The sequence below is a fragment of the Carassius auratus genome, chromosome 24, assembly GCF_003368295.1.
Source record: "Carassius auratus strain Wakin chromosome 24, ASM336829v1, whole genome shotgun sequence".
NCBI lineage: Eukaryota > Metazoa > Chordata > Actinopteri > Cypriniformes > Cyprinidae > Carassius > Carassius auratus.
The window spans coordinates 17,446,662-17,458,886 of record NC_039266.1 but is presented as its reverse complement, the minus strand read 5'-3'; the positions used below and the strand labels follow the sequence as shown (position 1 = coordinate 17,458,886).

At 34.1% G+C, this 12,225-nt stretch overlaps 1 pseudogene; it reads right to left on the bottom strand.

The window, feature by feature from the left end:
* Positions 1-3,434: 3,434 nt before the first annotated feature.
* LOC113042478 (choline-phosphate cytidylyltransferase B-like) lies at positions 3,435-10,403 on the bottom strand (annotated as a pseudogene).
* Between the last annotated feature and the right edge of the window lie 1,822 nt (positions 10,404-12,225).

Sequence of the window (12,225 nt, the reverse complement as noted above, 5' to 3'; positions counted from 1 at the left end):
CCTAAATCCACTTATAGGTCAGCAATACTGAACTTCCTGCTAATGTAAATGAAGAGAGACTGTGGTAAACTTTGAAGAAGAATGCACAACTATAGCCTATTATAGCATTAGTGCTATAGTCATTAATTATTATTTTTTACTGCTTTACTACCATTATAGCCACTGCATGCATGGTAACATAGTTGATATAAATATATTTGCTTGAAGACTGTTGAAACAGAAAGTTTAGATGTTTAGACCAGCAACATTTGATTGAGAGAAAATGCAGTTAAATATAAACTCATAGAAGCAACTTGGCTGCCTTCTGAATCTGAGTTTTAGCTTAATATTTATTTTCATTATACCACTACTTCTCAGACATTCCTTTTGATGGAGTTAATGTTTTCCAGAGGACCTCGTCTTAAAATAATTCCAGATGCTGTTTGGGACTGTTTGAGTGCAGTGATTCTAAGAAGAGGGGTTATAAATTAAAAATTAAATTAAATGCATTTTAGCAGACACTTTAATCCAAACCGACTTAGTGTTATTCAGGTTATAAAATTTTACCTATCATGTTTTCCTGGGGAATCGAACCCCCAACCTTGCGCTTCATAGCAAGGAACCGATTAAAGGAACCTATGCTTAACTACAAGCTTAACTTTGCCCAGGCTAGTTAGCTTGTCTGTTACATTGTGTCATTTAACATTGACATTGTCCTATTAAAAAAAACAAAAAACATGTGATTTATCACTCAGTGATTCTTTTCTTTTGTACGCACAAGCATAGTAATTTTTGCTTTTTGAAACTCCATAAGATGAACAATTGTTTAGTGTTTTTACTGCAACACTCCAGGGTGAATCTCATGAAACCTGTCAAGAACATGTCTAAATCATATATATATATATATATATATATATATATATATATATATATATATAATGTGTATGTTTACATATATACACACACACACACAGATATATACATGTAATTGGAAATGTATTTATTTCTCATAATATCAGTTTAAAATGTCAGAGTTTCTTTATGTAAAATAAAAATTTGTGTTTTGAGATGCTAAAATTTTGATTTTAATGATTTTGTACATTTTCAGGTTCATGAGGTTCATTAAAATTCTGCAGGCATGCTGTTTTTTTATACATATTGATTGTATATTTATCAGCTGATATTCTGTTACTGTTCCACGTTATAGAATCTTTCCATAGAAACATCTACATCTGATAAAGGCTGGTTCGTGTTGTGTTTGGGGGTCTTCTTAGACGTCAAGGGAACATTTTTGATGACATTTAGTACTTCGCGGTTTCTCATGTTATTGAAGTGTAGATTTCAGTATTTATTTTAAAATATTATTTGTAATATGGTTTGTTAGTTTTTAGATGAAGTATGCACTTTGATGCCTTGAGCTCCAAGCGTTCAGAAGAGCAGTCTGAAGTATGGAAGCATTTTCCTGTGAAAACAAGCCTTCATGGCCTTGTGTGTCGTCATCAAGCACAAACAGTCTTTGATTTAGTCTGTATACTCTAGTTTTTGCATGCATACAGTGTGTTAATGTTCAACACGTTAGGAGAATCTGTTTACCTACAATGAAACTCTTTCCTGATATTTTAGTGTTGTCATGCAACCATCTTGTATCTGCAAAATGGGCATTTTTGTGAGACTTTTAAGTGTTTTGGACTTTTTTTTCTTTTTGTTATGACAAGTTAAACACCACTGCTTATAGATAAATACTGTTCCAAACAAAAAATGTGTTAGGTGATTTTGTGTGATGCTGACACTGACACACGAATCATCATAATGACGATACTGATCTATTGACATTCCATCTGAAGTAAAAGAAGAACAATAAACAGATGTTCAACTACTACCATCAATATGTGTGCGTGAATTTGTAAATGACAATTGTTCTGTTTCTCAGTTTATTTACATTTTAAGCAAGTTTTAATGTAAAAGGTAACAGTATACAAACAAAAAGACAATTTTTACAGAGATATTTTGCAGATTATGTAAATTGACATGGCTCAGGCATACACTTAATGAAATACCTAGACAAGACAGAAGGACATTACGTGATGTAGGGCTGATAGATTGAGCAGCAAAGATTTTCAGGAATAGTTCAGCGCAAAATGCCATGTTGCTGAACATTTACTCACCTGCAGACCATCTAAAATGTTGATAGCTTTGTTTCTTTATTGTAAAAGATTTGTAGAAAATTAGCATTACATTACTTGGTCACCTATGGATCCTCTGCAGTGAATGTCAGAATGAGAGTCCAAAAACATCATATTAATATACCTGACTCAAGTCCAATTAATGCCTTGTGAAGAGAAAAGTTATGGGTTTATTTGCTGTTTGGACAGCACTTATTCACTGCAGAGGATTAATTTGGTGGGCAAGCAATGTAATGCTAAATTTATTAAAATCTGAAGAAGCAAGCTCACCTACATCATGGATGGCCTGAGGGTGAGTAAATTTTCCTTTTTTTTTTTGAGTGAACTTAAAGGAACACTCCACCTTTTTTGAAAATAGGCTTATTTTCTAACTCTCCTAGAGTTAAACAGTTGAGTTTTGCCATTTTCGAATCCATTCAGCTGATCTCCGGGTCTGGCTGTAGCACTTTTACCTTAGCTTAGCATGGATCATTGAATCCGATTAGACTGTTAGCATCTCGCTCAAAAATGACCAAAGAGTTTCAATATTTTTCTTATTTAAAACTTAACTCTTCTGTAGATACACGAAGGTGTACGAAGGCCGATGGATAATGAAAAGTTGCGAATTTTGGGCCGATATGACTGGGAACTATACTCTCATTCCGGTGTATTAATCAAGGCACTTTGCTGCCATAGCAGTGATGCAGCAGGCGCAATGATATTACACAGCGCCTCAAAATAGAGACTACACAAACCTTTCATTTTCCATCAGTTTTAGTTCACGATGTAACTACAAAAATATCGAAACTCTTTGGTCATTTTTGAGCGAGATGCTAACGGTCTAATCAGATTCAATAATCTATGCTAAGCTAAGCTAAAAGTGCTACAGCCCGAGATTGGCTGAATAGTTCGAAAAGCGTAAAACTCAACTGTTTAACTCTAGGGGGTCGGAAAATAATCCTTTTTTTTTTTCTTTTTTTTTTTTAAAGTGGAGTGTTCCTTTAAATGTGATATCTCTCTTAGTCTCTTAGTTTGAGTTCACAATTTATCTTTAAGCCGCTAGACCTTTTGGATGTATTATTCTTAAGACATTTGATTTTGACATTACTTGATTTCGTCATATATTTGCAAAGAAATAGCTCTATTTTGAGGTTAAGGCTGTAGTAACACACAGGATAATGACTATTAATGAGAACTAAACACATTCATGCACAGACAGCTCAGTGAATGCTAACGGCATTCTCATGTGTGCGCTGATACACATTCATGAGGTGGATTAGACATAGGTGTTTTTTTTTTTTTACTATAAACATGGATTAATGTACATACAGTGTGTTACAGTAGGACAGTCCCAATGTTCCAGTCAGACCTGAGCAACATCAAACTTCAAACTGAATTCACTAAAGCTGCGCCACTTTTGTCCACAATATTTCAGCGCAAAAAAATTCAGGGTCTATTTCAATGAGCCCAATTTTTTTTGGCCACTTTTCTCCTATAACCAAATATGTGAGGCTGCACCGATATTAAAATAAGCCAATATTTTTTTCTCGTTAAGTCCGATAACTAATAAATGTCAGATATTCAAATTAAATATTTCAAATAATTACAAAATTATAATGTACAGTATGAAAAATCAATCATTATTTTGGAATTTGGTAAAAACATTGTTATTAAATTAAAAGTGGGTTTAAAGATGATGTCAAAGGTATTCTGAATGTAAAAATACGGGAAACCAAACAATTGTACAAGCACAAACACTTAAATATATCGGCTAATAACATTATAATACTGATATTGCTCATTCCTGTTGATGTTATTTTTATCGATTTGGGTTTTGAAACAACAAATAGTATGTGCAAAGAAAAGACTGTAACAGTGGCCACAATTGATTCGGTGAATCCCCCCCAGGATCTGTTCAGCGCTGCGATGGCTTTCAAATATTTTAGCAAAGGATTCAACAACCCTGTGCTGTGTACAGTACTTAAAGTTTTCCCGTGAGGGTAGGTAACCTGTCATCGCTGCTAATGTGTGTGTGTTTGTGGGTAAAGTGCAGTCTATTATGTGTGTGATGGTTGACTCCTCACTTCTCGTCCTCGTCGCCCTCGCTCATGCTGCTGATGGAGGCCGAGGGGCCCTTCGGGGATGAGGGCGGTGAGGTTCGGGGCATGGCCCAGCGGGATGGAGGTGACGGAGAGCGGGATGGGGAAAACTCCCTTGTTGGGCTGCTGCTGGGTGAGCCGCGCGGAGAGAGCGCCTGAATCATTCGCCCACTACGTTCCTGAAACATTTGCTTCTGGTAAAATGAAAAGGTCTTATTCAAAAATGTGTCATTTTTACACAAACAATGTGTTTTTCTTTTGTATACATATACTCTACCCTATACCCTTGCTTACCCATGTCCCATCTGGACCAAAGAGCTCCAGGAAGTTCCCAATGAATTCTCTTGATTTCTCCTCCCACTTCTGAATAAGATCATGGCTCTTCTCTTCCACTCTATACACAAAGTGCTTGGACTTCTCCTCTACCGTCCGCACCTTCTCTTTCATCCTGTCCACCTGATTCTGCAGACGGTACTTCTTTTCCTGTCCAGAAAGAGATCTTTTTTTATTAAATGTCTGTGTTAAATGTTATTCAAAACACATTTTACTTTATGGATAACATACGTTAAAATAAATCAGCATTGTTTAAATGAATAAAAAATTTAAATGTGATTCTATTTACAGATCATATGGATACTTTGTATTATTTATTATCACTTTGTTTTTGGTCTCTGTTTTTAATCTTTTTTTTTTTTCAAAACTACATTTAAATGCAAGTTTGTACATACAGTGAATGCAGAGAATATATCACTTCAATTATGAGCATGTTTTACTTATGGATTAAAATTTTAATTATTTAATTCGTTTGAATTATTTATTATTATTATTTTTTTTAGTTCAGTGATGTGATTGATTAATTCATGATATTTGTGAAAACAAAACAAAATACATAAAATTTAATTTAATCAAAAAATTTTAAATAACAAATATCTAATTTTATTCTGAATAATGGTTAAGGAAAATATGTTTTATCCATTTGTTTTTAAAGGTGAGTGTTATTTTAGTATAATTCTTCTTATTATTGTTTTTGTTAATATTTTGAATTAGATTTTTTTTTCTCCCATTTTTTATATAAATATGTCTATATTATTTATTCAATTTTACATTTTAGTTTAGTAATTTAACAAACTAAATGAAAAACAAGAAATGTTGTGCTGACATCAAGCTAAAATAAATAAAAATAAGTTTTATATTTTATGTTATTTCAATTGTTTATTTTACTTAAGTACTACATTTTTATAGTTTTATTTTTAATTTTAATGATAATAATCCTTTAGGTGAACGAGTAATTTTATTTATGAAAATAATTAAGTACATTAATGTTAGATCATGCCTCCATGCCAGAAATATCAGACGCCAGAACCTGTCATAAAAGATCTGTTTGTCTGGTAACAGAACAACTAATCAGCAAAACTGAAGCTTACATTTGAGGATACTTAGATCCTTCATTTACTCACATTAATATAACTGACATTCAGTTCTTTAGCGGTGTAGCCCCTCTGCAAGTTGCGTCTAGCGTACACGTCATAGTCTCTCACTATCCGGGTGATCAGGTCAGACGTTGAGATCCCTTCTGTCCTTTTAGTGGGCACAAACATACCTGAGACACTCATATATGTTAGATCTGATCTGAAACACATACACACACATGCTCTTAAGCGAAAGCCGCTTTTCTTTACCTGCCTCCTTAATATGCTTGTACACGTCCTCAGATCCAGCAGAGGAGTATGGGATGTCATCATGCGCCACAAAGTCGATCTAGAGAATACGAACCACAGGGTTAACCGCAAGGAATTGTGGGAACGGTAATGTGCTAGGATGTGACCAAATAACTGACCTTGTGTTTTTTCTAAAAACTCCTGGGTAAGAGTCCAGGGCGCATCGCGCAAAACCTCATCAACGTAGCGGCAGTGTCTCAATGCATCGTACCGTTCGTCTTCTGTCATTACGGTGAAGCCCTTGAACTTGTGAGTGAGTTCATCACTGCATACTTAACGCACACATACATATTTTGATCAGTTAGAATTGTAGGATTTAGAAGTATATTGCAATGTCTGGATCAGTAAATGATATGCTTCTATACCTCCGACTATAAGGTAGGCGTTAGGGAACAGATTCTTAGCCTGCATCAGGGCACGAGCGTGACCAGAGTGAAAAAGATCGAAGATGCCATCTGCATAGATTCGCACCGGCCGGTCCACTGAGAAAGGAAAATTCATGACACTTTTAGAAATCATGGTAACACTTTATAATAACTGCACACTATTAATCATTAATTAAGCATTAGTAAACAGATAATTCATAATTTATAAAGCATTAATAGACAGTAATAAGCAGTTTATAAATACATATAAATGCTTTATTCTTGATTTAAAAGCATATCTATAATGTGTTTAATAATTGTATTTTCATACTTTATTAATTGATAATATTAATTTATCAATTTATCATTTCTCAATGAAGTATAGCATTATTTACAAACCAGTTATTTAGGAGTTGCCAGTGATTCATAAGATCACAAGAAATGTAGTAAATTCAGGCAGTTATAAAGCATTTAGTAGTGGTCAGTTAACTATTTATGTGAGCTCATCTAAAGTGAGGACTAGTTATGCCTTGTAAAGCATTTATAAACGATATTTAAAGGCTCAGTTATCTTCTAAACAAAAACGGAAACAAACACAACACATTGATACAGAACATATAAATATTAACAGCCTTTAAATCTCATTTGTAAAAGCTTTACAAGGCATAAATAGTCCTCACTTTAGATGAGCTCACAAAAATAGTTAACTAACAACTACATATGTTTTATAACTACCTGAATTAACCCTGAATTACAGTAGAAATACATGTTAATAAACCATTTATTAACACTATAAGTAACAAATTACTATATGTCAGAATAAAAAGATGTATGAATGCACATTTAAATAATTTATTAATCATTTACTTACAATTTCTAAGTGATCTTATGAACCACTGACAACTCCTTAATAACTGGTGTGTAAATAATGCTATACTTAATTTAGAAATGATAAATTGATCATTAATAAAGTATGAAAAAACAATTATTAAACACATTATAGATATAAAGCATTTATATCTGTATTTATAAACTGCTTATAAATGTTTATTAATGCTTTATAAATGATTAATTAACTGTTTCCTAATGCTTAACTAATGATTAATAGCATGCAGTTATTATAAAGTGTTACCGAAATCATTTACAGACACAAAAACATGAAGAAAAAAAAATAGGTCACTGTCGAAAAGTTTGGGGTCAGTCATTTTTAGTTTTTTGAAAGAAATAAATTTTCTATTCCATTTCAAATCAATGCTGTTCTTTCAGTTTTCACAATAATATTAAGTAACACAACTGTCAATATTGATAATAATAAATTATTCTTGAGCTGCAATAGATCATGTGACACTAAAGACTGAAGTAATTACGGTATACTGAAAATTCAGCTTTTTGATCACAGGAATAAATTGTTTTAAAATATATTCAAATAGAAAACATTTGTTAATAATTGTAATAATATTTCACAATATTACTATTTTTACTGTATTTATATATATATATCTGTATTTATTATATATACTGTATATATATAACATCTACATGTAAAAAAATCATGTTTAAGAGCTTGACTGCATATTTCCGAGCATCTGCTTATTTATGAAACAAGCATATTTTTTTTTTTAGGTTATAGCCTAACAGGAATGACCTTATTACAAAAGGTAATTTTTTTTTAATGTTCCGTTTCATGAAACCTGAACAGAGAAAGCACAGACTGACCAGGCGTTCCGAGTCGAGCTTGCTCTACCGTCAGCTTCTCGTGTGGAGCCCGACACTTACAACTCGTCTCTGGGGTAAATATGGCTGGCTCTATAAGAGTCTGAGGAGAAGATTGAAGAATGCATTGATTTGAGAGAAATTGTGAGAAATAAATAGACATTGTTTAAACAAGCCTAGATCCTGCTGACATGATATCCTATTTAATCTTCTCAAAAATGTTTTCATTTTTGTACGAATAGAGGTTATTATCTGACTGATGTCAAGACAATCTGTGTAAAAGCCTCTTTACAGCAGATATTGATTTGTCCAGTAGAGGGTTCTCTAAGACAAATCATTCGTCCACAGCAGCACAAAGTGGGATATAGACACAGACATACATAACATGGATATTTCAATCTATTGAAACCTCTTTGTGGCTTATAACAAACAGAGAACAATAGGCCAACAGACACTGTGACAACACATGGTTCTGAATTGGCATTTCAGTGTATGGCAGGGTAGCAGGGATATTTTATTTTTGTGCAATTTTTAGTCTACAAGTGCAGAAATACACTACTTGCATTCTATATGGGTGAGAATGAGGGTTTGTTATCAAAAAAATTTAAGTCAAAGACAATTTTCAAACCATTGAAATGTGATTTTACTGTTCCCAAAAGCTAAATTTTAAAATATTCTTATTTAACAATATTATGTTGAATAAAATGTTTTACCACTTCAAGTTATATATTATATTATATTATATTATATTATATTATATTATATTATATTATATTATATTTAATGGGTTTTTGCTTAATGTCCTCTTCAAATAATTTAATTATACAATGTTACAAATTACAAATAATTTGTAACATGGTACAAATGCGCAAATAAACGCTGATAATGAATGTGGATTTGCACATCTAGTCAGTTAACAACGGCAACGTTGTAGTAAGTCTGCGATTGTTTTTCATGTCTGCGGTTTGAAGCAACCCCAATACTAATAATGTGATATTTAGCCCCTAAAATGCGAATTTTACCAAGGCAACACTGCCAAAAAAATTTACATTTTAACCCCGGGAAGCAATTTTTATCTGGGAACCTCCCGGAAACGCAATTGGGTTAGTTTTGGACTAGTTTAGAGAAGCAACTGGGCAGGATTTGTTGTGAAACCTGGCAACCCTGATCTGGAGATATACTTCTAATTAGAGGAGCATCTTTACTGATGATATTTGCATGAAAATCGCATTCGATTTTTTGAACAGTCCGAGCTTGAACTGAAGGAAAAACTAAGGACATTATTGACTGTCTTTACATTTATTTTGAAAGATAAAGCTTGTGATTATGGAAATTTCCTGAGTGCTTGCAGTGTTTTGGCCAGTATCAATGAACTAGGTCAAATGGCCAATCAGTGCAGACTGCTCTTGTCGGAAGGAGGAACTTTGTAGGAAACAATGTGTTTGAGAGAGGCGGGGCATAGAGGACCTAAAATATTGGACAGTATTTGAAAAATAATGTTGGTTTTTTTGTCGGTTTTTTTTTTTACATTAAAGCATTTCAACATATTCTGTTACACCAAATACACAAAATAATGATCTTTAAAAAAAGCATCATATGACCCCTTTAAATCACCCTTGTGGCATCCTTTTAATGTGACAATGTTCTGTTTTAGTACACATGTGGGCGGAGGCACCAGATGCTGTTTAAATGCATTCTAGGCCAAACTCATTACAGAAATATTAAAAAATAATTTCTGGGACAATCTTCTAGTGACCTTTGGGACAACAGTGACCATCTGTCTGTTCAGGAAATGCCCATTGAGAGCATCTTCACAACAGACCCAGCTGGCACCTATGCATTTACATATCCAATGCAATGTAGGTGTGTGATATCTGATTACTCATTGGAGGAAAAATCTCCATGGAGCAATGCATGATTCATTCCCATAGCAACGAAGACAGTGTTTCGAAGGAGTTCCCAGAATTCTGTACAAGGTGAGAAGGAGGAGCAACATCACAGAAGGGCAACCTGCTGATAAATGCAGTCTGGATGGTGTCTGTAACATTAGCTCAGCACCATCCCACAAAAACGCTGGCTCTCGCACTTAAAAACAATATCTGGTAGACTCAGAGGACTAAAAACAGCATTATGAACAAACACGCAGATAGTAAATAAAAACAGCTCACTTTAACTGCAGTTTCACAAGCTCAATGTCACTCAGACAGCAGAACAAAAAGACACATTCAGATAAACACAGACTGAAAACAAAGAGAAAGGGATGCTCAACGGTTTACAGATGCTATCGACGACAACAAAACACCTATATCTCACCGTTCGTGGCAGTGGACAGGTATGTTCCAGCTCCTCCATGATTTCTGGAGGGTCCAAGCCAAACAGGATGTGACCCCACCTGTACCTGACTCAGCATCAGTCTGGAGACGCTTCTCTAGCCGTTAGCCGAGCCACGGTCAGGGATGCTCTACTCCAGCCTGGGTTTAGATCCCGCCCACTCACTCTTCTCTTCCTCTCAGCCTCTTCCTCCTCGACTCGCCTCGCTATGAAGCCGCCTATAGAAAGAGGCGTTCGGCTCCTCCCTGTGCCCACACACACAGGACTTCAGTAACGGCCCAACAACAACAAGGAAGAGAGCCTGTTGATGAGGGCAATGGCAAGTCTGGGAAGGACCAATCAGCAGACATGCTGTCCTGTCTCATTTACATACCAGAGTGTGATTGGCTGAGCAGGCTGTAGCACCATCACTGTGAACCCGCTGCTGAGCATCTCTGATTGTTCTTCATCTTCCTTCATCATTGTGGTGCATCACAAAGGCTTGCTGAAAGAGACAACAATACAGTTTTTAAGTTTGGATACTAACAGAATTATTTTTCGGATCTTATCTCAATTTATTAGCAGTAAACCTTTAAATATGACAATAAGGTATAAACTAAGGCAGTTTCTAAGAGCTTTTTAGTATTTTTTTAGTATGTACATGCAGGTTTGTAAAAAAATATAGACAAATTTAATTTGATATATAGTTAGAATACATTACAAAAAATATCCAATTGTTACTTAATAATATTTTACATAATCTAAATATAGTATGTATGATAATATTAATAATCATAGGTAAATTTAGTGAAATTTTGAAAACATTATTTGCTAATTGGATGAGTTTAGGTATCTTAATTGTATGCTGGTTCACAGTTTAATTAAAAATGGCATTTATATATGGTTTTGTATATTAAGGGAGCAGTGTTGACATTCAGATTTGGTTCATAGATTTATATTCACATTTAATATAATTTAAGATATATTTACATTGTATTAAAAACTATATCCTATTAATATAATGCGTTAAAATATTTAAAATAACCTAATTATATGAAAGATAATATTATAAACATTCGTTCATTAATCAATCTGATGAGTTTACTACAGTTCTAAACTGTTTATTTTATATTTTATTCCGTTTTTTTCCGCAACTGGGATTTATTTTCGATTTCTAAAACATTTTGAGAACAGTTCAGCTGTTATCCACTTGGTGATGCCATTGTTTCAATTTTAGTTAGTGCATTTGAACATGGCACCAAGTGGATATATAACAATGATAAAATATGCTACAGTATATAAAAAAAGGTTGTAAATTACATAAATTTAGAAGCATGTTAGGAGCATTTGCAATATTTGTTAATATTTTCCTATACAACTTCTATCCACTGATTCTCTTCCGTCAGCCCCTTGGCTAATAAAGTTGTCAAAATACATAACTTGATTTAAATTAACTTAATATTAGATGATAATGTTTTATAACAGAGGGATGAAGAGAATGGCAGCAGCTTCATTCAGCACACACACACACACACACACACACACATACAAAACTTTCCTTAGACTGTCATTTCTCTGAACCATGTCTCCATTGTTGCTTTCATTCAGTCTACTCATACAGCACAGGTAATTATTTCAGTCACAGGACAGAACAGAAGTGCTTTGAAGAGCAACATCCTTCACCCTCAGAAAGGAACGGTGTGGTGCAGGAGAGCTGGTGAGAGATTTGATATCCTCTTATGTGTTTCCTGTGAGCTCCTCTCCTCATCAGTATGAAGACTGAGTCTCATTTTCCTCTTAGACATGGGGTATGTACTTTTGACTGCTATATCCCCTGAGACTGAGAATGCAACAGTATTGAGAATAGCATTTCCATCGG